Genomic DNA, 26,811 nt, shown 5'->3' with positions numbered 1-26,811 from the left:
TGAGCCACCCGGAGGCCCCCTGTCTCAAAGACTCTGTACCTGCTCTTCCTACACAGCCCTCTCCTCCTCGTCATTCAGGGCTTCCTCAAATGTCACCTCCTCAGAGAAGCCTCCCCTGACCACTCCAGCAAAAGCAGCCCCGCTCAGCCCCTCTGTCCCACTTTGAGCTTCGGTCTTCTCCACAGCACCCGTCAGCATCCAACATGCCCCCTTCGCCTTCTTGCCCCGTGTTTATTGTCTGGCTCCCACTGTACAACACAAGAATTCGGGATAGGCAAGTGGTTTTCTTCCCTGTGTCCCCAGCCCTGGAAGGATGCCTGCCCGACCAGCATCTATCGCACATCACCCCTCTGGGGATCCTGACTGGCCTCTGTCCTCTCTGTCTCTCGTACTGTCGTCCAGCACAGTGGCTCCCAGGCAGGGGCGGCCTTGTGGCCTCTGCATGAACGTCCCTGGAGCGGACGTGATATACCTGGGCTGCAGGGGACAATGCCCGAGCACTCCTTGCGGAGCACGAAAGGAACCAAATTCCACCTCTTTGACTCAAATGACCCCCAACTCCCCCTTTCTTCGTCCCCCTCCTAGGGTTTATGTACATATATAGCGTATATATATGTGTATACACTTTAATAAAGTGTAAATATATGTTAATAAATTAATTAATAAATATATAAATAAATATATATTTACACTTTATTAAACGTGTTGGGATCATGGTAGGTTGACACAGAGTTGTACGAAATAATACAGAGAGACCCCACGAACCTTCCTCTCGGTTTCCCCCAGTGATAACATCCCACAAAACTATATTATAATGTGAGAGCATCGAACCCCGGGCATTGGCATCGATACAGAACATTTGCATGAGCACAAGGAGCCCTCCCGGTGTCCTGGACCGGCCACCCTGCCCTCCCTAACACTGACAACCACAAGCTCTTCTCCCTTTCCACAATTCGGTCCTTTTGTCCCTTGCTTTCCTTCCACACTTTCAGACCCCACAGCGTGGCCGTCAGGTGCTTGCTTCCCTCGCATCTGCTTGCGCTCGGCCTCCACGCTGGCCTCCCCTTCCCTGTGGAGGCGCATCATCTGATCATTGCCCTGAAGTGACACTCTGATTTTTTTAGGCCCTTCTGATTCATGCAGGGTATTTACATTTATTCCCCGCTTCCTAAGGGGATGGCGTCTCCCTGTGCAAAGAGCATGGGCTTGGACTCTTGTCTCCACTTCTCTGGGCCTCAGTTTTCTCGTCTATAGAAGGGGTCAGTAAGCCCCAGCCCAAGCCGAGGAGATTAAGTGACACGGTGAGGTGACTCTGCCTGGGTACCTGGCACGGGGTGGGTATTTGATGCACACCAGCAGGGAGGGGGAACCGTGCATAACTTAGGATCACCTATAAACCTCGGCCAGTGTGCAAAATAAAAATAGCAACGAAACAAAACACCATTTCCTAGTGGGATTAAAGTCAGAAAGGGCATCTGATCCTAGAACAGAAATCCCACAGTTTGCTCGTAACAGCTGATAATCGAATCAAACTATTGTCTGTCAAAAAAAGGCGTCAGGGATTTGGGGAGGGCTCAGGAAATCTGCCAATCAGTGGCATTCATCACACAACTGGCTGCGTGCCCTTGTCGGATTTCTCTACCTTTCTGGACCTCTTCCTCTCGGTCTGTCAGAGGGGAGGCAGCCTTGGCCTGTGGTTTCCTCACCCTGTGCTCCGTTTGTGTGGATGCCCTTGGGTGAGGACGGGCGCTGACTCAGCCCTAACTCATGGGCACCCCCTGGAGGTGTGAGGACCCCAAGTGGCTTGCAGCATGGCTCACTTCGCGAAGCACAGTTAACAGCAGAGGATTTCATGTGACATCCTTCTCCTGGTCAAGGAGGGAAAATGGAGCAACGGTCGACCTTGCTCAGGTTTGTAAACACCTGATAACCACCCTGGATGCAAATGAACAGGCTCAAACTCTGAAAATATTCACATCCCCTCTTCTCTTAATCCAGTGTCCGGAGGGTCTGGGGCTACATTGGCCAATATGGTAGCCACTTGTCACACCTGAGTATTGAAACTGAATTTCAATCCAATTTAAAATCTAGTTCCACCGTGGCACTAACCACATTTCAGGTGGCTAGTGTAGTGGGCAGCACGGCTCCAGGACATTTCCAGCATCACAGAAAGTTCGACTGGACTGTGCTGCCCAGAACTGTCTGGAACACCTGAGCCCAGCTCTCTCCACACCTCCTTCTGAGAATCAGCTCACCATGCTCCCCGTATCTTCTTCACTTGTTCCCAAAGGGCCCAGGCTGGAGTGAATCATGACCCCCTGCCAACTTGGGTGTCCATCCAGACCTCAGACTATGACCTTATTGGAAATAGGATCATTGCACAGGTAATTAGTTAAGATGAGGCCATCCTGGATTAGAGTGGCCCCCACGTCCAACATGACTGGTGTCCTTTAAGACAAGAAGAAGACACAAAGACTCACATATGGAGAATGCCATATAATGACAGAGGCAGAGATCGGAATGACACATCTACGCGCCAAGGAACACTAGGCTTTGCCAGCAGCTAGGAAGAGGCAAGGATGGGTTCTTAGTGCCTTTGATGGAAGCATGGCCCTACTGACACCTTGGCCTTGGGCTTTCGGCCTCCAGAACTGGAGCAGAATAACTTGTCATTTTAACCCACCCAGTTCATGGCAATTTGTTAAAGCAGTTCTAGGAGACAAATATAGGGCCCCACCTGAAGACCCCAACATTCTCATACAACCCCCTCTCTCCCTCCCTCTCAGGCATCTCAAAAAGTAAACCCCTAGACATGACACCCAAGAGCCAATCAGATCCCCGGCCATGCCAGCCAGCCAGTCACTGGACGAGGTAACAGTGAGGAGGCCTGGCATGGGAGGGGTGCTTGCACGCTCGGCTGGTGGGGCTGCCCAGGAAGGAGTGGGAGGCCTGCAGGGAGCCTGCAAATCCCACACTTTCTCTCTCTTCAATTCTAAAACAATATCAGAAGCTTCCCAGAAAGCAACAAGCCCCAGGCGATCCAGTCAGTAGTTAAACAGTGGAGCCTGATAGCTTACTTTATTAACTAGCTAAATCAAAGGGCTGTTATAGTCTCTGTCCGGTAATAAAAAGCAGGAAGGAGCTGAATCACCCACCTATTAGGGTGGTGCTGGTGCAGTTAATGGTCGTGGCCTGGCTGGGCCCAGGCTGGACCACAACAAAGCCAGCCGGCCTGTCCACCTACAGACCCTACCACCTCTTCCGCCCATCCGGGCTCCACACAGCCCACCTGCCCATAGCCACCTGCCAGTGGATGACGGCTGCATCAGAACCTGTTTGTGGTGGCTTGCTTTTTAAGTACGCCCAGAATTATCCCTCTCACATACAGTCCTACTCAACTCCAGGATCCTGCCACAACGTCAAACAAAAACAAATAAACCAAACCAGTCAGAAATCCAAGGTTTATTAAACCTGTTCTTTAAGGAAGCGGCCAGCATCGAGTTTTTATAGTGTATCCTCAACACGTGCAAAGCCCCTAGAACCAAACGCTGCACAGCCCCGATAAACCCCGTCCAGAGCCAGCATCATCGTCCCACCACACAGAGCCAGGAAACACCCTGTTTTTTTGACATTTACCCCACTTTCTTGGGGCTGTTCTAGGTACTGTCTCTTCTGCTGCTTTAAAATGGGAAAGAAGGGGCACCTGGGTGGCTCAGTGGTTGGGCACCTGGGTGGCTCAGTAGTTGAGCACCTCCCTTTGGCTCAGGGTGTGATCCCAGGGTCCCAGGATCGAATCCCACATCGGGCTCCCCCAGGGAGTCCGCTTCTCCCTCTGCCTATGTCTCTGCCTCTATGTCCCTCTCATGAATAAATAAATGAAAATCTTCAAAATGGGAAAGAAGAACACTGCTGTGGCAAGACAGGCCTAAAACTGCTGCCTTCCCTCATGCAGCTTCCGGGCAGAGCCACTTAGCACAGCTTAGCTAGCGCTCTGAGCCTCAGTTTCTTCCCATGCAAATGACGACTCCAGTGGGAGCTTTCTCCTCCACCTGTGAGGTGAGTCTCTAAAGGGCTTGAGAGTTTGGTGCATCATAAACTCTCCATTAATGTTCCTCGTTAATGTAGCTTGTTGATGAATTAGGCGCCTAGCACATAGTAAGTACTCAATAAATAATAATCACGGTTATCATTTCTGGAGGGACATCTAGCAAACCAGACTCCAAATGCAATAAAAACTTTTTATAAAAAGCTCATTAGAACAGATTCAACTCTGCAGCTGCCCAAAGTACCTCCCTCAGCGCGCTCCCAGGATACCCAGAAACGACTGAGCCCCCGTCTCCCACCAGAGCTACAAGCAAGGCCCCACAGAGATCCACAAAGCCGCCTGGAGCCAGGGTTGGCAGGTGCTTAGGGGCTGAGCCATCGCTAGCCCCTCCTGCAGGCCACCTGACTTCTTACTGCACCAGGACAGGGGCTGTGGGTCCAGGAGCTCGACTCCATCCCCCTCTGTTCCTCTGCACCCACCCCCCCCAGGATGTAATCCCATGCTCCCCAGGCTCAGACCCACTGAGCATCCCGAAGAGGGAACTCGCACGGGTTCATTCCCCTTCCCAGGAGAAAAGAGAGCGGGGAGAAATGGGCAGGGCATTTTCTTGTCTCCTGGGGAGATGCTGAAGTTCCTCTGTGTTTGCTTCTCAGGTGTGCAGATCCCACCTGGAGCCCTGCCCTTCTTGCCAGCATCAGGAAGGCACGAAGGCCAACGGCCTCTTCTTTGCCTGTGATTAGATCTCTCTGGAATCGGTCCACCTGGCGCGGGCCGGGGGGTGACCTCAGATCCCATCTCTGCAGCTTTCCAGAACCGGGCTTCGCTGTGCCACCCAGTTTTGTTTCGCATGAAGGGTTTTCTGACACTCAAAAGCGATCAAGCCTGGAAATCCTTGCTACGAGGGCAGGACTGAATGCATGCAGGATGCGTGCCTTCAGCTGCAACGTCAGTCCTCCCTTCTCCCCTACAAAGCACCTCTACTTCCTCCCGGAGCAAAGATCTGGTGAAACACTAAGAGTGGGCACACACAGTACACAGCAAATCCCAAATTTCGTGGCATATGTGCCTTTCCAGATGACTGCATGGATACACTCCATAACACATTGTTAAAGTGATAATTAGCGATAGACTTGTTATGAATATTCCAAATAAAATTTCTCTCCCCAACAGTTGATGGAGACAAAGGGCATCACATGAAATGTAAAAAGTAATAGAAGGGGGTTTTGTATACAGTATGCATCTATTAAAAGGGGATTGGGACGATCACGTCACTCAGAAGTCGAGCTCAGCAAATTAAGCCTCTCAGAATCCATTTTCGGCTGCAGGTGCCCGAGGATGGCTACGTCCCCCTCCGTGTTGAGGGGACACAACGCCCCCAACAGAAAACCTAAGCAACAGAACTCCGGGAAGGGGAGAAGCCTCCAGGCCTCCAGCGCCCTGCTGAGCGAAGGATGCTAGAGATGGGTGGGTGAGGATGAACCAGGGGCAACGCTGAGCGATGGGCAAGCCTGTCGCTACCACCAAGGTGCCTCGCACTGAGAGTGAAAGAGAAAAAGCCTTTTACTGTGTTTAGCGGTTGGCTCCTCCAGGGACTTGCTCAAGGCCCCAGCTCTGCCCCCACAACCTCTTACGCGCAATCCGATTTTTAAATTCACAGTGATTTTGCTCCACGTGGAGCACTGGTGATGCCAATGGCCCGCTCCTCCTCCTCCCCACTGCCTAGCTCACCAGGGCAGACGAAAGACTCCAGGCACATGCACGGATGGAGGCAACGAGGGGAGGGACACACTGAGGCCAAAAAAAAAAAAAAAAAAAAGAACAAAGGAAGGAGCCCCAGATGCCAGCACTGTCCTGTCCACACAGGCTGGTGGCTCGGGGACAGGGAGGAAACCAGCCCTTCAAGAGCTCAAAGGAAACGGGGAGAGGAATGCAATTAGCAGTGCGGCCGTGTCTCCTCTGCTACCATCAGGGACCGGGGACTCACTCAGATGGAATATTCTATTTTAAGGGCCAAGCTGAGCTCCTAGTCCAAGAGGGAAAATCAGGTGGTGGCACGTATCAGCATGTGTGCAGTCGTGTGCGGGGAGAATCGCCCCTGCCCCCCTCGCAGGGCTCCTCAACATCCCCCGACACCACTTCTTATCTTGGCTGGTGACACAGTCCAAGAACAGCCCTAAAGCCACCTGAGTACACCCCGCCCCCTTCAATTTCTAAGTAAGGAAACCGAGGACCAGAGAGGATGAATAATGTGCCCAATACAAAAGGCCAGAACTCAAAGGGGGCAGGACTGGTTTCAGATTGAGGACCCCTTGAGCTCCTCAATCTTGCTTTTTGCTATTACAGCCATGCTACCTCTCCCCGCCGCCCCCACCCCACAGACACGCCTTTCCTAAGTTTGGCTAAATGAATATCCAAACCACAGAATTATCCTTGGAAGGAGCAAAATAAAACATTAGGATCAAAATTCAGAGAAAGGAAAAACACTATAATGTTAGTATAGAATAATCTCAACGCCACATCATCCCCCACACCAGCTTCTTCAGGCCCCAAGGGAAGCCAGCCTTAGTGAAGGGGTCACCAGGAGTAGCCCGGGCAGGGGTGAGGGGCAGAGGGGTGGCCGCTGGCAGCCTTCAGGCCTCACACTTCTGCCACAGGGCCTTTGCACTGCCTTCTTCCTCTGAGGATGCTCCTTCCCCAGATATCCACAGGGTTCGCTCTCTTATCCCCTCCAAGTCTTTCCTCATATGCCCCCTTCTCAACGAAGCCTACCCTGGCCACTCACTTTAAAATCATTTCCTGAAACTCCCTATCTCCTACATTCTACCTCCTTGTTTCCATAGTACTTACCACATTCTAACAGACTATAATTTACTTATTACTATTATGTTTATGTTTATGTTCATGGTCTAGCACCTTCTATTTTTAAACAATATCCATGACGACAAGGAATTTTAACGTGGTTCACTCCTGAGTCTCCAGGGTCTGGAACAGTAACCTGGCACATAGTAGATGCTCACTAAATACTGGTTGGAGACATGAATGGACGGTAGCTCTCTTCCTTTGTTTCTCATCCTCCCTGTACTACCTCCGCTAGCAACAACCACCTACTCCCCTTCACGAACGCTCGCACACGCGCACGCACACACACCATTCTGCCCTTTTGTCTCTTCTCCACCTGTACCCCAGGCCTGCCGCTAATATCAAGGATAGTTTAGGCTAAACTTAGAACATTCAGTAATAATACTGCCAAGATCTCCATTAAAAATTCATATTTTACGTACATACATGGCTTTATACGTATGAAAAACTCCAGAAGGGCTCACAAGAAGCTGATGCCACTGGGCATCTCCAGGGAACAAGAAGGCTGAGCCGTAGAGACTTCCAGTCTCTATGCTTTTGTACTATTTAAATTTGGAACAAAGCGAATATAATTAAACATTAAACGTATTTAATTAAAAATAAAAATTGGAAAAAAAAACCCTCCCATATGCCTCTGCTCTTGTCCTCAACACCATCTTAATACAGATTTTTCTGGGTGAAGGTCTACAATGCTACCAGCCCTGGGGTAGGATGCTGAAATGGGAGAACAGTTCTCCTTTTTCTCTGGTTCCCATATTTTCTTAAACGAGATCGTTACTTTCATAATGAAATATTTGAAAACGTTTCCATCAAGCAGAAGGACATGAATTAATGCAAGTTTCCCTACATACATAAAACATTGAGACTTTGTTTAAGTCATGAATCCCTTTACCTTTAATTTTGTTTCCTCCCATTTGGATTTCAGACTTAACAGATTTCAGAATACGTTGGGTAAGCGGTGCCAGGGTCTCCGGAGGCACACAGACAATGCCTTCAAGGAGGTGCTATCCAGTGAGGACGACCACAAGCACGTGTCACCGCCTAAAGGACACACTCAAAGATGACAGCTGTCATGAATAGGCCAGTGGATCAGGTGTGGTTTCATGTTTTTTCCTTTGAGACTTTTGGATTGTTCCAGATTTTTCTGCCCTGAGGTATACAATCAAGTTTCTCCTCTTACTATGCTATGGCGTTAAGTGTGTGTGATTAGTCATTGGCCTCTCTAGGTACTGGATCTTCCAGAGGATGGAGCCCCTGTTTCATTCACCCTTGCCTTCTCACCCTCAGCTTGGCGCCTTGCAACAGTGACTGCTCCATAAATGGGTCATGAAGGAATGACTACTTCGCAGCATCCAGTAAGGAACCATGAGATATACCCCAATACGAAACCCGGAGAGACGCCACTCCCTCATCCGTCATCTGCTTAGCTTAGCTGTCACTCATGGGTATGCTCTGTTGTGGCCAAGGGAAAGGAGGCCAGAGCTACCCAAGGGTGGATATATAAAGTCATCAAAGAAAGGGCACATGCAGCCTTCCCAGTGGCCCAGGCCCTAATGCGCTTAGGTGCCAAGCAATTAATGCAGGCTCCATACTCCAAGGTCTTTGTAACCTTCATCAATTGTCCTTTGATCTCCTTCTTGGGATTTACCTTAAGGAAATAATTGTATGAAAATTAACTAGAACCATGTTCATTATTATTAATGCTGCCTAAAACAGAGGAAAATCGGAAACCACCTAAACTTCAAGCCATATGAAATTAGGTAAATAAATGATGGTCTGTCTCCATAATTGAATACTTTAACATTACCATGGCTATAGACTCCTGCAATTCATGGCAAAAACAAAAGCCATGAGACGTGTATTCTTTGAGTTGTATCTGCTTGGCTTTGTTCCCTCATACTAAATGACTTAACGCCCTCATTTTTTGAAAATTACTCTATATTTCTGGTCTCAGTTGTCTCTTCTGTAATTAAAGGCATTACTTAATCATTAAAAAAAAAAGCTTGATCTAGAAAGCTAATGCTCATAAGGCATTAAATGACAATGTATGTTATCAAAGGACATACGTGGCATCGTGACATTGCAGTTGCATTTATATATATAATTATACACATGAGTGTATATATATCTGTATGCACACGCGTATGTGCAGGCATGTGTGTGGCATCACATCTATGCACAGCTCCTCAACAGAATCGCCATGGTTGTCTCTGGGGTAAGCGGGATTTGGAGCTCGTATTTTTTCTTTCTTTTTTGTCCACATGTCTGATGTTTTTATAATAAGGACATGCTGCTTTTCAATAACAAAACAAACCAACAAAAAAAAAAAAACAACCAACGTTACTTTTAACTGAATAAAGACAAGAACACTGTCCTGGAGAAGGTGAGAGTAACAGCGTGAGGCTGGAAGAGGAACGGCTGAGGTGAGGGCATGGCCTCCTTGAAAGCTACCAGGGATGGAGCCCTGTCCCCGTCTCCCCTCAAACTTAAAAAGACATTGGTTCCACCAGACCAGACTTTCTTTCACACATCGGGCCACAGCATATCCACTACAGACACGGTCCTCACCAGGAGAGGCAGGGCCCCCCTGCTGGGTGGGTCTCCCCTGGGATAGGATGGGGTGGGGCAGGGAGGACAGGGCAGCAAAGCACCAAGGAGCCTACCAGGAGGCATGCTGACCAGGCCAGAAGAGGACCCCCGCTCACATATGACACAAGTGTGCCATCAACTTGGCAACTTCTGAGAAACAGCAACGTTTAGAGGTGCTTCTAGCCTAAAATGAGCCAGTTTCGGGTGAGACAGTTTAATCCAGGACTCAGAGAGAAACAAAGTTCACACTTCCTCCTGGAGAAGGTCACCCAGGACTACCAGAGCTGAAACGAGAGCAACCTGCTTAGAAAGGCAGAGGCGAGATCTTCACGGTCCATGAGGAATGGCATCCGGGCACGATGGGACCCAGCGGGGCCTTCTTCTCACAACATTTGTTGGCAAAACTGGCTGTAATTCGGGAGATGGTTTTCTCAGGGCTATTCTGAAAATTGTGGACCCCCGCTGCTTCTTCGGCCTCTGTGGCCTCCGTTCCAGCTTTGGCCATTGCAAACTGCGAGCGAGCCGCTGTGCGTCCTCCACGCGCTGGCCCTGGGCGGACTGCTCGGGAACTGCTGGGGGTGGCTCGTGGTCACGGCTGGCATCTGTGAACAGGGAGAGCACTTATCACGATTGGACTCTACCATTCTCCTGCTGTCATCATGTCAACAACGGACAGAAACGAGGCAAGCAGGACGGAGTGGACAGCAGGCAGGACACAGCAGGGACTTGGGCAGGGGTTAACGAGGGAGGTGGGGCCGAGAGAATGACAGGAAGGACCAGGGAGGAGCAGAGATGAAAGAGTTCGGGAAGGGGGCAGAAGGCGTGAGCAGAGAGGCCAGGCCAGCTTGGGCTGAAGCACTCATGTTCCTCGCCGTGCCCTTGTCACCTCCTGCGTGGCCCATCTGCCTCCCAGCCTTCGCCATCCCAGCCCCACCTCCCAACCCCCACCTACTACTAACCCTCCTCTAAGCCCTGCCAGAGAAACAGACTTACTTCTCCCCTTCTTGGGCCTGCATGCCTCCAGCGCCGGCTCTCCTCGGGGATCCTGGGGGTGTGGGAGCGTTCCCTTCCGGCGTCCGCTTCCTCGGCCTCCAGCACGGCGGCTCAGTCTGTGCTTCCAGAATCTCCTTTCTTCCCATTCTTCAGGAAGGTGCCAGGATGTTTATGTCCCTCGACTGGACAAGATCCAGCAGGAGTGGGCAACGCAGAGCCAAATCCGAGACACCAGACTGAGAGGGACAGGAAGGGGAAACACGGGACAGTCCTGGGTGATTTGGACCATCTGGTCACCTCATCCTAGATTTATAAGTGGACATTTAGGCAAGAGACCAAACTGGATCCGAAGTCTAAGTTCACCATACAGCACGGTCACCAGATTACTTTTTATTTGGGACCCAAGACCTTTCGGCACCACTGATCTTCACAAACACAGGTGCACGCAGATCTACCCGCCGAACACGTCTACCGTCAGAACAGCTCCGTATTCTCAAAAAGTGTGAACACTAATCATAATCAACAACCTGCTCTGATCAAGCCAGACTCCGCGGAAGCACATGCAGGGGTGCCCTCACTCGAGGCTTCCTCTAGGATGAGCACACCCCCTTGCTAAGGCTCTCCTCCAAGCTGCTCCCCTGGGGTAGTGGCTGGGGACATGATGCCAACCCAAAGATCCCAGCACGGGCCGGGAGCTTTCCTTCTGCTTTACGGCCACAGGAGTGCTCACCGAGCCAAGCTGGATAAACATCTTACAAATATAACCATTTCTTGTGACCACAAGAATGACTGAAATATAAGAGCCCATCACTGGTAGTCCCCAAATCCTAAAGCACCTACTCTACACCAGTGGTTCCCAAACTTCAGTGTGTAGAAAGTCTTCCGGATGAAACACAGATTTTCTTGGTGACATCCCCAAGGTTTCTGGGGTAGAGGCTGTGAATTTGCATTTCTAACAAGTTCCCAGGTGCTGCTAGTGCCCGTCTGGAGACTATAGTTTGGGAACAGCTGGTCTACGCCAAGAGAGGTTCATAGTAGCACCTATCATGTTAAGGATCCGCTACCATTACGAATGACTCACTTTCACTTAGCATTCAAACCTCACCCACAGCAGAGGCTCAGAAAAGGCTACAACACAAAGAAAACTCACTGCTGATCATCAATGCAGGCATTTGAAGGCATTAACAGAAAAAGAATAAGAAGGCCCCTAGAATCCATCTGATGATCTAACCCGCTCACTTCATGCAGTATCACCAAGTTTAGGAAGGTTGACTCGTTCCAAGAGACAATGAAACACAGATAATCAATAGCAGAACCCGGACTAGAAACCTCAACAGCACTATTCCAGATCATGTATATGGGATCTTACAAAACCTCCTGACTTTTGCCATTACGAGAGTCACAAGGGTCAGGAGTTTCTGCAATTGGTGGTGAATTTAGGCTTTTTCTTCCTGTCTGTCCTTCACGCCAGAGCACTCATCCTATGCCACGGTCAGTTCTTAGCAGGCCTGTGATGGAAGCCGTTCCTGATTCTCCAAGTTCAACTGTGAATCTGCTGCCTAGAAGTCAGAACTGGTTTTCTTGCAGAAATCCCATTCCGCGTATGTAGGGTCCCAGGGTAAGTCCTCCCACCAGGCACAGTGTCGCCGGACCACAGTGATGACAGTCCACAAAATCAAACACCATTGTGCATATTATTTCCTTAAAATCTCCTTCTGGGTTTCCACTTGGTCCTCTGCCCTTCCCGGTCCCTCTTCCTGGAAAACTGCTGTCTCCACTTTTCTCGTGTCAGGCTCCTTCTGTCACCCACACCTTACCTTGGGTGTGTCCTCCTCAAGAGTCTCTCGTGAGCACCAACCCAAGCAGATCCCACTCCCCACGTATGCGGTGACTTTCTATCCCATCACCCTTCTGCATTTTCTGTACAGCCCCCAACACCACCTGAAACATTTTGTTTCATCATTGCCTTGCTTATCACCACCTGGCATTAGGATGTGAGCTCCAAGAGGACAGGACTTAGCCTGTCTTGTTCACTGTAACTCCTGCATCTAGAACAGTGCCTGGCACGTAGCAGGCTCTCTACACACACCTGGTGGACGAAGAAATGAATGTACAGAGGAATCAAACAGAGCATCTTCTTCCAACGTGGCTCCCAAAGTTGAAATTTGAGACTTTGCTTCGAATTTCTCACCCTCCCAACAGTAGGAGTTGGACTCCTTGTGCCTTAACACAATGTAGGAAGAGGAAATGAAGCCTTAGGCTGGCGTCCTCAATGACAGAAGAGAGCAAACAGGAAGTTCCAGGGATTGGGGTTACTGCTGAATCTGTCCCCTGCTCTGGTGCCCTTTCACACAGAGAGGGTGCTGTTGGGTCGGGTCTACCTGGTTGCAGGGTGAGAGAGGCAAACCCTACAGTGAGATGATGAGACGTTTTAGAGTCAAGATTTGGCTTCAAACCCTAGACAAGTCATTTAAGTCTCTCTGAGCCTCAGTTTCCTCATCTGTAAAATGGGGATGGCAAATGCTCCAGGCTCAGGGTACTTGGTAAAAGACTATAACTTGCTATTGAATTATTAGTAATCAGACCATGCAGTCTCTGGAGGGATCCAAATCTGCAAAATTTCTCAGGGTGTGCATCTCCACCCAGTCCTGCGTGGCCACCTCTCTTAGTTCTACCCACTGAGGGCAACTCCCAGGCTGCTGTGCGGAGGCCCCCAGGCCCGTGACTGCGGCCCTGGGGCCCTGGCGTGGGCCACTTGGAGCTGCCCTGCGGTGTCGCAGTCAGAGCGACAGCCACAGATGGTGCAGGCAGAAGGAGGCCCAGGAGAAGACCACTGTGGGAAGCCGCAGAAGAGCACGGGGAAAACCGTCAGTGGAACTGAACCAGGGCAAGTGGCAGAAAACTGGCTGACATCCCTCAACTTCTGGCCAAAATTCTCTGGATAACCCAGAGTCCCAGAGATGGGGACTTCAGAGAAGCCAAATTTCCATCTCATCACCAGGCTCTGGGTTCTTGAGGTCCCAGCAGGGGCTGGGGGTAGGGGTGCACTCCTTCCTTTCCCGAAGGTCTCCTCACCACCCCAGCAGCAACCAGGTTCCCATTAATCAAATTTTAATGCTCCAGGCAAAGAGGCCCTTGGCCATAGGGTGCCTTGACGTTACAGATGTCACCTCCTCTGACCCAGTCACTCCAGTCTCCACTGGACACTGTCTCTACTCTTCATTAAGTGATAACCTTAATGACAAATCTGCGTGCAAAGAGTAACCCCTCATCCCTTCTACAAGAGTTCGATTCAGTCGGGTAACTGGCTACTAACCACATACAACTGGGCATAGGCTTTACGCAGCGGCCCATCTGGGGAAAGACAAGCACAGCAGCCAGTTCCCGCCCTTGAGAGTCTGGCGGGGGGGGCACAGAATTCATCACAACCACCGAGAAGTCCTTGGTCCTGCCAGACACACAGGGTGCAGTATGTGGGGACCAAGGTTAGGGGCTGCACTAAGGTCACCTTCAGTAGCTAAGTTCTCTTCTGGCTCCTAAATGCTGCACCCATCAGGGTGTCTGGGTCACAGGCAAGTGCTTTCATTTCTGGCAGTGTTATGATGTGATGGGTGCTGGTAGCTGCTTGAATCTGAAAAGCTTCAGGGGCTACGTCATGCATCAAGGGGCTTCATGAATGGAAGGATATCAAGGTGCAGAAAGGGCAAGAAAGGGAGTTCCTGGGATGAAAGGGATGGAGGCTGGTAGTGTTTGAGGTACATATGAACTCTCCAGGGAGAATCGTCCAGAAGCTACAAGATCCCTCCCCCACCCCCGCCGCAACCCCTCAGCTCTGGGTTGGCTGACGATGCCAGTTGGGGAGATACCAGCCTATAAAAAATAATGAAAGCGTGAGTGTGCCAGGGAGAGGACCAGGGGAATTCATGTGCTGAGGACTGCTGGCTTTCAAGGAATGCAGAGACAAAGATGCTAGGAGAGGGAGGAGGACCATGGAGACTTCTTCAGCCTGTCCACTCACTGCGTTTGTGTTGAGGGCCACCCATTGCCCTCTGATGGAGGACACAGACCCACTTTATCCTCTCCATCTCCTTCTGTCCTCCCAATCTCCCTGGGTTCTGGGTTAGGGTGGGGAGGGACAGCAGGACTCTGCTATTCAAGGTAAATCCTGGCAGACAGGTCTGGGACTTGCTCACGGGCCCACCCTGCCATCGGGGCAGACACTGGAGGAGGGGCCTCCACCAGCTGGAAGTGGGTGTGAAGGGCCCCATGGTCTCTGGTTTGGGGTTGGGCAGAGCTGGCCATGCAGCATCCCACCGAAGAGAGAAGAGCCTCACTCCCAACCCGTTCAGGTTTGCTCACCCTGTCACACTGCACTCTCCTGCCCGTTCACCGCTCTGAGCTCCTACGTGAGCTCTTTGTCTGAGGTGCCCTTCCCAGCTTCATCTTGGCATTGAACTGCCTTCTCAACACCTGGTTCCAAACACCTCCATCAACACCTGACTCTTTTCATCAATATCAATCTTCTCCTCCTCGTGCTCCCAAAGTATACTGCTCTCATAGCAGTCCTCCTTAGGGACTAACATCACCTGTCTGTCTCTCCCACTGGACCATAAAATCCCTCAGATTAGGGTCTGCACCAGGGGTCACCGATTCAAACGCACATAGGATCACACAGGTCACATAAATGGGTGAAACAGCTCATGTATGGGACCTAGATGGTAGCTGTCTTGGTGGTGATCAGACAATTGGGAGCCTCGGGATCTGTGCTGAATCAGATGGGCTGGCCTTACCCAAAGGAGGCAGCTGCCCTTATGGAAAATACTACCACGTGGAAATGTGAGCCCATACTGCCAGAACTTCAGATTTGGGGGGGAGAAGCCTGGTATCAGCATTCTCATGTGAAATCACCCCATCGTCATGTGTCAGCAGCAAATTCAAATTTAAGACACCACGCTGCGAGCCAAATCAAATGCATCTGCAGGCCAGACTGGCTCAAGTGCCACCAGTTTGTAGTCTCTGGATTTATTTCTGCATCGTAGATACTCAGCAAATGCTTGCTGGTTGAAAAGCAACTGAAGGAGTGAATGAATGAAGAGAAAAGAAGGAGCAGATGGGTGAGAGAGGGAAAGCAGGATGGTGCCCAAGCGTCAAGATGCCAAGTGGCAGGTCGGGCAGCTCACAGTGACCCCACTGCCAAGCTGTCAGCGTGAACATCATGGTGGTCTTGCTTGCTGGCTGAGCGGGGATGAAAACCTGGGGGCCTCGTGAACTCCGAGCCGGCAGCCAGCTTCTCGGAAGGCACTCTACTAAAGAAGCTCTTGCTGCAGCCCAAACACAGACGCCGAAACCCAGCTGATGCGCACACGCTCGCGTGAACGAGGCGTGCGAAAGTGGAGGCACAGCGTGCCACGGATTCCACATTCCCAGCAAGACCCACCTTCTGCTGCATGTTACAGACGTGTTGAGGGAGGAGAGAAAGGATGGTTTTGCAATTTGGGGGTGCAGGGGGAAAAGAAAGGAATCATCCAGCCAGAACTCTTTGTTTCTGGCCAGAAACACACACTCTCTCTCTCTCTCTCTCTCTGCTGCCTCATTGTCCGCTCTGAAGCTTCAGGGAAGGCACAAGCAAGCCTGGCGCGGACCCTCGGCCTCCAGGAACACTATGAGGAGGGAGTGGTGTGCAAGCAGCCTGTGTGGAATGCCTGGGGTTGCAAAAGAAAAGTTATTTCAGGTTCAACTGAGTTATAATTTATTTTTTCTAACTGATCATTACTGCTGCCGGCTCTATAAATAACCACCTAGGGAGTCTGCTTTTCTGCTCCCAAATCCTCAAAAAGCATTGCCAGGTTCTCTGTGGTTTCTGGCCTGCCAAGCACACAGCACATTTCTCTTCTGTGCAGCCCTTCAGGGAATCCTTCTGCAGCGCATGCCAAGGAGTCTGCTGTGCTCTGCCTTCCCCGTCCAATTCCTCTCCCTCAGACAGGCCACCCGCCCCTCCTCCCCCACTCCACAAGAGGCCTCACTCCCAGGACACAGGAGGTTCCCAGGCCAAGGTCCCGGCTTCTCTCTGTTTACTCTGCTTCAACCCAACTGCAACCCTCGGTGCCCCGAAGACAAGAGTTATTTGTAGCGCAGAAATCCAGCTGCAGCATCGTTCCAGCTCGAGCCCAGAAGGGAAAGGAGGGTTCCATCCAGCCTGATAGTATCGCCAGCAAAATGTCAAGGGTCAAGACAAGCTCAGGAAGGATGGCTGTGGTCTACGTGAAATCAATTTCAATGACTTAAAGAAGAATTTGTCGGAGCATGACTCCGTTTAATCAAGTACATAAAAGAGAAAGCATGTCTTGATGGTATTCTGATGGATGTATGCTTACGTGCTTTCTGACCACATGGAGTTTTCTCTCTAAACAGAGGACTTCGGGAGGGTCTGACATTGGGAAAGACCCACCAGGCGCCAAGAGCTGGGCCTTTCACGCTCATTGTTCTGTTTCATCTTCACAACATCACAGCCCTGAAGCAGGTCTGCCCATTCTGTAGATGAGGGAGCCAAGAAAAGGGACTTGCTCAAAGTCATGCAGAAAGAGGCAAGAAGGAGACTCAAGCCAAAATTCACCAGACTCTAGCGTCCAAGTTCTTCCACTGCAATGCCTTATGGCCTCTCTAGCTAGAAGACCGAGTCTAAAGACATGTTTATTTTTCTATTTTTCAGATTAATTTTGCAGCTCAGAAAGCAAGGGCAAGTTGGATATTTAACCACAGGTCATAAATAGTCAGATTTGAACTCTTCAGAAATTAACCTCTCTAACCAGTCAACTGTGAAATCTGAAGTGCTCTCTCTTTCACCATTTATTAAGAAAATTCCCATAAAGACTACGGTCACTTACATGGCTTTAATGGCCTAAAAATAAAACCTTGTGTATTTCTAGATAGTTTTAAAAACAATAATTAGTAATATTAACAAAACAGTAAGAAACAGATGTTAAGTTTTCACAATTTTTCAACCCCCTAAAGCACGTTAGATAACCCTCTATATGCTCCGATGGCATTCTGCACTCACTCTGTCGAGAGCATTTATGATACCACATGGGAATGGCCTATTTCCTCATATGTCTTTCCTTCTAGGCCAATGGTCCCCCAAGTTTTTTGGTAATGTGCCCTAGCAGCAAACATTTGAGTATATCTGCATATGGGTTATATTTATTTGTAAATTATATTCATACTTCATTCAACGATTTATGAAATTATTCATAAAAATAGAAAGAATGATATATGCATGTGTGCCTACCTATGTATCTATGTGTCCATCTGTCTGTCATTATTTTCTTCCTGCCCCACAGTGGATCATCTCACCTTCCATGGCTTCCAATATGCATGTCGCACTTTGGAGACCACCATCTCCAGTAGCACCCATTAGGCTGGGGACTGTGTTAGGTACTGGGGATAGCAAAGCGAACAAAAGGACAAGGAACACATTTTCCATGGAGCCTACAATCTAGCAGGTGAAACAACGCCAAATAATACCAGATAGTGAAAACTGCACAAAGAAAAAAAAATAAGGTGATGTGATAGAAGTGATGAAGAATGCCTACAAGGTGACGAGACAAGCCACCCTAGACAGGGAGCTCAGTGAAGGCCTCTCTGAGCTGCATGATGAGGAGGCCACCATACACAGATCTAATGGGAGAGTGAGAATGTCAAGTGCAAAGGCCCTGAAGCAAGGAGGGCCTCTGTGGCTGGACTGTAACGAGTTAGGAGGAGACGCTGGAAAAGTAAGAAGCTTAGGCTAGGGAGTCCCTGCCAGAGATGAATCCAGGCCCCACTGCCTATGGACTGGGTGACCTTGAGGATTAAACCACATGCTGCCCAGGGTTACAAAAGGAACCATGTAAAGGACTACATACATGAGATATCAATCTCATTTGGAAGGATGCCTAGCATACAGCTGGCATCAATAAGTGGCAGCCCTTGATGGCTGTTCACTTGTTTCTCACTGGTCTCCCCTCTGGCACACAAGTTCTATACCAGCTAGGCCTGGCCAGTTTTCGACCTTGCTGATCTAGAACAGCTGTCACCATGCCTGGCTTATTGGAAGAGCTCAATGAAAATTTGGTAAATGAATGAGATGGGTAAAGGCTACAGAAAATCCGAGTTTGGCTAAATATAAAAAAAAAATAGATTGTTTTTAAGCAAAATGTTTCCAGTTACCAAATTAATGCCATGTATCTTCGGGTCTTCAGTATTTTAAACAGAAATGGGAGAGTACCCACATTCCACTTAGTACAGACTTTCTGCTTCACGTGTCTGTTACGAGAGGCAGTGGGGCGCATGCGTTAAGGATGTATGGGCTCTGGAGAGAGCGACCACCCTGGTGGACATCCTGCCACCACTAGTAGCCATCCAGATCATCTTGCTGAAGTTATCTGCCTTCTTCGCAGCTGTTATTTTATCTGTAAAATTGCCAAAATAACAGGCCTACTTTGTAGTGGTATCGTGAGGCTTAAGTGAGTTAATGAATACAAAATGCCCAAGAAATGCTTAGGATGTGGCACTACTGACTTAACCAAGCCCCAATTGTTAGACACTTGGCTACTCCTCAGGTCTTATTAGAAGCATCACCACTAGGTGCATCCTTACAGCCAAACCCCGCCCCACAAACAGGATTATTTTCCTTTAGAGAAAGCACTAGAAAGGGCGTTGCCAAATCGAAGGATGTATGGATTTTAAGGCTTTTAACACATACCAAGTGTTGACCCATTTCCTTAAATCTTCGTCTACACCGAGAACGAACCTTTGAGAAAATCTTTGCCAATTTGTTAGGGGAAAGAACATCTCATTGTTTTAATTTGCCTTTCTTTAATTACCAGGGATATTGAACAGTTTTTCATTTGTATTGCCTCTCCTGTGAACTGCCCTTTCTTATTTAAAAAAGGAAGTCCCTTTTAGTAATTAGAAGCAGCAACGCAGACAGCTCGAAGCAAAACCCCCACTGCTGAGAAGGGTCAAACAGGGCTCGATGGACACAAGTTGTGGAACTGGGCATCTTTTTACCTTGTGGAAAGTGGATTGATGTGAGCTCTGAGGTTCTTTCTAACACTGGGATTATTTAACTCTGGTCCAGACCAGCAAAGGAAGCAAGCAAATCTGACAGAAAAGAAGGCCTGCAGATCAACAGCTGGACTCTGGGGACCCACCAATATCAGTGGCCTCCATGTTTTCCCAAGATGAAATTCGTATCTCGACATCCCTCCTGAGCCTCTGCATAAGGACACCTGGGTTGTTTAAGAGAAGTCAAAGTGACAAGGCTAGGCCTCTAGTAGATAATTCTAGTAGATGAGAGCAGGGAATTCCTTAAGTCTTCCCTTGACAAGATGAGAAACTTTTGGAGGGGGCCACAGACTAAATCCTGCTACACCAACACCTTCCCACTCAAAGACAACATAGCACAAAGGCTTACAAGGTGCGGCCAGCAGCCTGTTTACGCAGCCACATTTGTAGGACTTTCTTCCTGGCTCTGCATTCGCCTTTGGTACAATCACTGGACAGGGAACGTTCCCCTCACCCCACTCATCCACAAGTATTCACACTGCAGTTTTCTCCCGAGCTGGTCGAAAGCCTGTGAGGACTTGGAGAATGCCCACTGTGCACTACTGTGTTCGTAGTAAGCAGACACCTGGCTTCAGACTTGCTGGCTGTCCGCTCTTACGGAGCTGTGCTTGGATTAGAAATCGGTCTGAATGTATCCGCATCCTTAGGCAGAATGCTGCAGTGTTGTCAGAGGACCTTCTACATTTTCACTAAGGGTTTTTTTTTTTTCCCCTCCCTAAAATCTGCCCCGCTTTGGCGGTCACAGCTGAAGCTTCTTGCTGGGTTTGGCCCTGCAGGCATAACGGCAGTGGCAAACACAACGCTCACATCTCTTAAATTACTAGTCTGGGGAAGAAGTCACATGTGGGGTGAGAACCTGGCAGATTTTCCCGTGGGCACACCTTCAACATACAAACCTGAAGCAGCAGAACAGTAAAGCCGGCAGCCAAAATAAAGCCCAAAGCAGAACATCCTCCAGGAGGGAGGCGGAATCAGATTGAGGCAGAGCCAGCACTAGGTTCTTGGCAACATGAGTGAAACTCCAAACTAAGAGGGAAGGGAGTCCTTACTGCCAGCCCCCAGGCCCACCCCTCGGATGGGGAGTGGGTGTGGGGAGGCCTCTGAGCCCTGGAGCTCGGCATGCGACCCTCAGTCGAGGACTGATTGGCTCCTGATGTCAAACAAAAGTCTCTCTCCATCCTCGTCTGGGGATCCTGCTGCAGCCTAGTGTAGAGTCACTCTGAACCTTGCTCGAGCACTACACCTCCCTCCCTCCAAAAGAACCTGCGAGCATGCTGCACCGGGCCAAGAGCTGGGGCCGATCAATGCCAAACCTCGTTGCTCCCACCGAGGGCTTGTGATTCAGCCGAGGAGATGAGAGTCACAGTAGCAGCTGGCGATATAGGACATCAGGAGACGGCAGCCAGCGCCACTAGAAGCCCCAGAGGGCAGCTGGCATAGTCAGGGGGAGACGAGCCCACCTTGATGGGAAAAGGGGTTGTGTCCAATGCTGCAGGGCAGGGAAAGTTTGGGCAGGTAGAGAAGAAGGGAGCTGGCAGGCGGGGGCAGGGGAGACTGACAGCAGCCTGGGAGGCTCTGAGGGCAGCCCACGCTGCCTGTGCTGTCGGCCCCCCGGGGTGGGGGGGTGCTGTAAGGGAGGCAGAGACGAAGAGAATTTGATAGGGAGGAAGGAGGCCAGATTTCAGAGAGGTCTGAATCCCACACAGAGAAGTCTGGGCTTTATCCAATAAGCAGTAGGGAGCAGTTGGAGTGGAGACGTGTGAACAGCAGATTAGCATAATTAAAGGAGAATCTTAAAGACTTGAGCTTTTTGTGGGGACACTACCTAGGCTAGAGGTGACAAGAACATTAGACAGCTTCTACAATGGCCCAGGCTGGCAGCGGCCAGGTGTTGGCCATAGGAGAGAAAGACACCGGAAAGATGCCGTGGAGCAAAGGCCTAAGGGGCCCGGGGAGGGATGCAGTAAGAGGGCTTATGGATGAATCTGGCAATGCACAGCTCGGTGGCTGGTGGCCGGGAGGTGGAGATGGCTTTGTCAAGCGTAAAGAGGCAGGCTGGAGCTGAGGGGGTAAGGAGTGTTCAGACAGTTTTGCAAGAACCTGAAAGGGCCCAAACATCCAAAAGGCAGGGCATCAACTAGGAACAGGAGGCCACGGACCAGGCCCCGTAATTCCGTGAAAGGGAATTACAGACACAGCTGAAGTTCTAGCCAGCGGTGCCTAAACAGCTGGCCGTCCAAACAGCCAGTCGGTCCCCACCTCTTCCGCTCTTGATTCTCCCCTGCCAGTCTGTCAGACCCCAGGTTGCGATCAGCCATAGAGAACAGGAACAGGGACACTCAGGAGCCCAGATTTCAAATTCTCTCTTCTACTGAAGCACAGAAGGACTTAGTGATTCTCACGCTTAAGCACATGCTCATAGCTCGGTGCTCAAGTACTGAGTCATTTCTTTCCCCTTCCCCTCCCTTGTCCCTCATCCTCTCCTATCCCCTCCTCCTCCCATCAGCTCCTCCTCCTCCTCCTCCACCCCCTTAACCCCTGCCAACATCCCGGCCTGCATTTTCTCCATCACATTACTGTGCGACTCTCCACATTTCCTCTTCCCTCCAGGCCTGCCTCCTACCTCTTTAGAAATGCTGGGAGTCCAAGGAGGTGACCTACAGATGCAGGGGACAGAGGACCACAGATTTCAACAAAGACAGGCAGCTAGTTGTGAAAGGAGCACTGAAGGCTAGTCAGGAGCCTTGGATTTTCAGAGTCAGGCAAGGGAATCAGATAGAGATCCTTAGAGACAAGGGGGTCTCATGATTCCCCAGCTTTGCTGACGTAGACACAAGTGTTCTCACTCCACAGATACAGATGGCAGATAAGCAGTTCCCTTTCAGAGAGGTAACCCCAAGTGCATGCTCACAGCTGCAGTTACTCTGAATGACAGTGGGAGGGAGGGAAGGAAACAATGAGTGCAAAAAAAAAAAAAAAAAAAAAGGCAAATGCTTAAGGTGGAATGGACTTGAACAGTGTGAAACACACACCTCCTCCAGTTCCTGGAAGACAAAGATGAGTCAAACAGAAGCTTAATTTCAGAGGCATTCCTCCTCCACTTGTCACACACATTCCCAGACACAGAATCATCCGTCCCTGTGTCACCCAGCATCTAGAGCTACCAGCCACCCCCTCCTTGTAAGTTAAGCTGGAGGCTCAGCTCTGCTCCGGCAGGGGAGCTGAAGGCAAATGGGGCCATGTAGGGATGCTTCCAGTGACCTGAGGGCAGGAGAGTGTAGGGGAAAGGCAGAGAAGGTTGGTATCATGGGGCTCTAATGCAGTAGCTGAAGATCACCCAACCCGCACAGCCCGGAATCTGCAGTTATTTCTAGTTTCCTAGACAACCCTGTCTAAAACAGGTAGAAATCTGAAGTCCATCCCGAAGAATAACACAGGCCCTGGGAATGGGACAAAAGAGGAGAGGCAAGGGGTCAATGCCGTGTGCCACTTCAGGGAATGGGGCCAGCAGGGGACACGAAGGTCTTCTTAATGGGAGCCGAAATCCCATCAAGCTCTGCGCTTCCCATAATCTCGCATTTGTGGCCAAGAGAATGACTCTAATTCTGGGTCACTGGATGGGGATGTGGGTTATACAGCTGCAAGAATTTGTCAAAACGGATCCGTGCATTTTCCTGTATATAAATTAGACGCCAGTAATTCTGGCTCTCCCAATCAATTGATTGTGGGATCTTGGACGAGTCCCTGGGCATTTGGTAGCCCAGGGTTCCCTGTCTGCCAAGCTGAAACCGGAATTTACAATTGTAAGGGCTGATTGTGGTCGGAAATGGGCAGTACATCCAGGTTAAGAAGGGCCATGATCGAAGCGAAGAAGAATTTCTGAATGGGATTAGCTGTCTGCAGAAACCGCCCCCCCTCAAATCATCCATCCTGGAAAAACAAAATTTTGGAAAGAAGTGAAGATGCCATCCTCTACATCACAGTGGAAAACAACTGTTCCCTTTGCAGTACTGCCTGCCCCGTCAGGTCCCCCGAGCTCTTCCGCCTGAGATCCCCCAGTGGCCTCAAGATGGGGGCATGCAGCTTTCTTTCCTTCCTTCCAAACTCCCCTCGCATCTTTGGCATCCGGGTCCTGCAGCAGGAGCAGGACTCTTCTCAGAGGGGCAGGTGAGGGGAGAAATGGTTCACACAGAGGGCCTGCCGTGTGCAGACAGCTGGATGCTGCAAAGACTCAGAGGCCCTCAGATGAGAAAAAAATGAAGATCCAGAAAAGTGGTGGAACTTCTCACTATTTCTGAAGCTCCCCCACCCCCACCCCCACCCCCAAAAGAACAATGAAGCTGCCCATGCCTATCTTTAGGCTGGTCCTCTCGCACTGAAGCGCACCTGCTTGTTCTACAGAAGGCCTCTGATGGGTGACTTTGGGACAGAAGGACTGGATCTACCACAACCAGGCCCCGAAGCATACCTGGTGATTGGTCTGGCTCACCTGCTTCTCTTCTCAGAGGGGCCCTGAGCCATGGTGAGGACCTCTGGTTATACAGAACGGAGCGACTGCTGCCACCAGGACAGAAGGGAACTCACAGAAGATGTCTTGATGGCAGCTACCCAGTGACACAGCTGAGTGGTGGCTGGCCCAGGGAAAAACTCTGGATAAGGAAGACTCTCAAAGGAACATCAGATCCAGACTGCAAATTGCTTTAGCAGCTAAAATAGGCATAAAGATTGAACGACTCGCTCTAATCCAAGGGGTTTATGCTTCGGCACTGGCTGCCTCTGGCTCTCACCCTTGACCCAGCCTATTCATCAGTATTTTGATAAGCAGATTCCCTTCACAGAGCTACTTAATCTGGGTTTCCAGAGAAGTCTTGCAGAGATTAATGAGAGCACTGCACTTCCTGCCGGTGTTTGAGGCTGGAGCAGTTCAACTGCAAAAGTGAAGGGACCTGTCATAAGGCGTACCAACTTTCGCATCACTGGCCTTGACCCCACTAGGGGTTAACTCAGGCATCTTTTCCATTTTGATACTCGGATCTCTCTCTCTCTCTCTCTTTTTAAATCCACTTTCTCCTCAGTATCCAGGAAATTTAAAGCCCTTGCCTATATCCTCCTTGATGCCAGCTTTTAGTCAGAGCCTGAACAGCATCTGGAGCTAAACACAGATTAGGGGCACAGGGCTAGGAATTACAGGCACAGACAGGAGGCCTGGCACTGCCAAGGGGCACCACCAGTGAGCCAGACCTGCATGCAGCCCTCCTGTTAAATGCCCTCTGCCTATAAGCCTTTAGGTGGTGGTGGGAGGGGAAGCTGGGGACTGGGCTCCCCAATCCTGAGGCTCATGGAGGCACAACCAGCACCTGCCACCCGGCCCCTGCCCTCAAAGGATGCTCCACAGAGTTGCCACCTCCCTCACTGCAGGGATGAGCTCTGGTCTCAGCCTTCTCTTGTCTTCCAACTGTTAAAGAGGGGCAGCTCTGCATGTTGCCGCCCCCTGTTAGGAATGACCTGGGGGGGCAGCCCGAGTGGCTCAGCGGTTTGGTGCAGCCTTCAGCCCAGGGCGTGATCCTGGGGACCCGGGATCAGGTCCCACATTGGGCTCCCTGCATGGAGCCTGCTTCTCCCTCTCCCGGTGTCTCTGCCTCTCTCTGTGTGTCTCTTATGAACAAATAAATAAATACATCTTAAAAAAAAAAAAAAAAAAAGGAATGACCTGGGGAAACTGTCTGCATTATACCCTGGAGAGATGGGAATTATCTTATAGCAAAGTAAGACATGACCAGGGCACTTGGGATTTGAATTCAGTTTGTCAATTATTGGTTAGGAGTAAAATCAGGTTTAGTAAAATCAGGTAGGGCCCGTACATTTGCTGTAAGAAAAAGACACAAGAATTAAAATGTACAGCTATGGCAAGAAGGAGGATGAGCAGTGGCAGCAGTTTCATCTATGGCTAGTACCCAGGTTAACACCATATGTCTCTTACAGGTACTTCAGGATTTGGAAACAAAACAAAAAACAAACTAAAAACCAAAAAACATAACCTGGAGCTTCGAGTTCCCAAACAGGCCCAAAGGAGTTGACCAGTCAACTAACAAGGCTCTTATGATGGAAAAGAACGTCAGAATCGGAGCCCCTCTGTCCCTTATCTCCCCTCCTGTGACTGCAACTGGTGTCCTAGCCCTGGCTCTCCAAGGACAGAGAGGGATAACCACCCCGCCGAGCTGAAGTTCACCATTGGAGGCAGATCCGGGCTGACATTCTAGGAATCTTCAGTGCCCTTGACACAGGCAGTTCTCAAAGTGTGGGGTGCAGGGGCCCTCAGTCTGTGGGCTCAGCACGGGGGGATGGACATGTCTGTAGGGTGGGGGCCGGGCCCAACCCCTCTGCCCCACTGCTCCCAGAGCCTGGGTCTTCACTTACCCCAGGGATGGGGACAGAGTGGAAACCCCTGGTGCCACTGCACTGGCAAAAGTAGATGCCAAGGCCCTTGTCCTTCAGCCAGAGCTGGAAGCCAAAGAGGTCAGGCTGACCTGCAGCTCGGAGTCAACCCCAGGCTGGCCACTGCCTGGCCTGCCTCCTGGCCTCCCTCTGGAGCCAGCCTACTCTCCGTGGCAGGCTACTTGCCAAGGATTCACAGTGAACTTGGCTGCTCCCTGTGGGATTTCCTGGGTCTGGACCCAGAACTGGCCTGGCGAGCCTGGACCAGAAGGTCAAATATGTTCGACAAGGTGACCCCTGCCTGCTACCTCTTCCTTCTTGCCCTCCTCCTTGGCTACCTTCCCTTCTCCAACTCAGTCTTCTCCTGGATCGGTTTCTCCCTGACCTTGGCTGATCTCTGGCATACTGGGTGTTTTTCCAAGGAGCACAGCTGGCCCATCAGGCCTTCAGAGGACATGAGGCTAGTCTGTTCCCCCAGCAAACCACCCCGTTCAGTCAGCAGTGTCAGAGCACGGTCCCTGAGACGCTAAAGGCTGTTCACAGGTCACTGAAGAGCTAGACAAGACTCTCAATGTCCCAACTCACCATACACAACCTGCCTTAAACCCAGACTCTGTCTCAAGGGTGCTCGATGCCAGGGCACCCATAACAGAAAGGGCAACCTCTGAGTATTTCAGGCACAACAGGCAAAACCATCATCTTTGAAGTGTATAAAATCCATGATTCTCTCATCCTCCAGGACCCTCCCCCCAGGCACCATGATGGGGAGCCAGGGCAGGCCCTTC

General features: G+C 50.4%; 1 protein-coding gene across 7 annotated transcripts in view; it reads right to left on the bottom strand.

Moving 5' to 3' along the window:
* Positions 1 to 26,811, bottom strand: part of HIVEP3 (HIVEP zinc finger 3) — a 459,145-nt gene that overhangs the window by 291,785 nt on the left and 140,549 nt on the right. For 4 of the 7 annotated variants that reach the window (XM_049093976.1, XM_049093975.1, XM_049093974.1 and 1 more), the window contains 2 exons: positions 10,487 to 10,722; positions 9,568 to 10,095 (listed from right to left, as the gene is read on the bottom strand). The exons of the other annotated variants lie outside the window; for them this stretch is intronic. The gene's annotated coding sequence lies outside the window, so the exon portion shown is untranslated. The remainder of the gene's footprint in view (positions 1 to 9,567; positions 10,096 to 10,486; positions 10,723 to 26,811) is intronic. 7 annotated transcript variants of the gene reach the window in all.

The sequence above is a fragment of the Canis lupus genome, chromosome 15, assembly GCF_003254725.2.
Source record: "Canis lupus dingo isolate Sandy chromosome 15, ASM325472v2, whole genome shotgun sequence".
NCBI classification, from domain to species: Eukaryota; Metazoa; Chordata; class Mammalia; order Carnivora; family Canidae; genus Canis; species Canis lupus.
The sequence above is the reverse complement of the archived record's forward strand: the minus strand, read 5'-3'. Positions and strand labels throughout refer to the sequence as shown.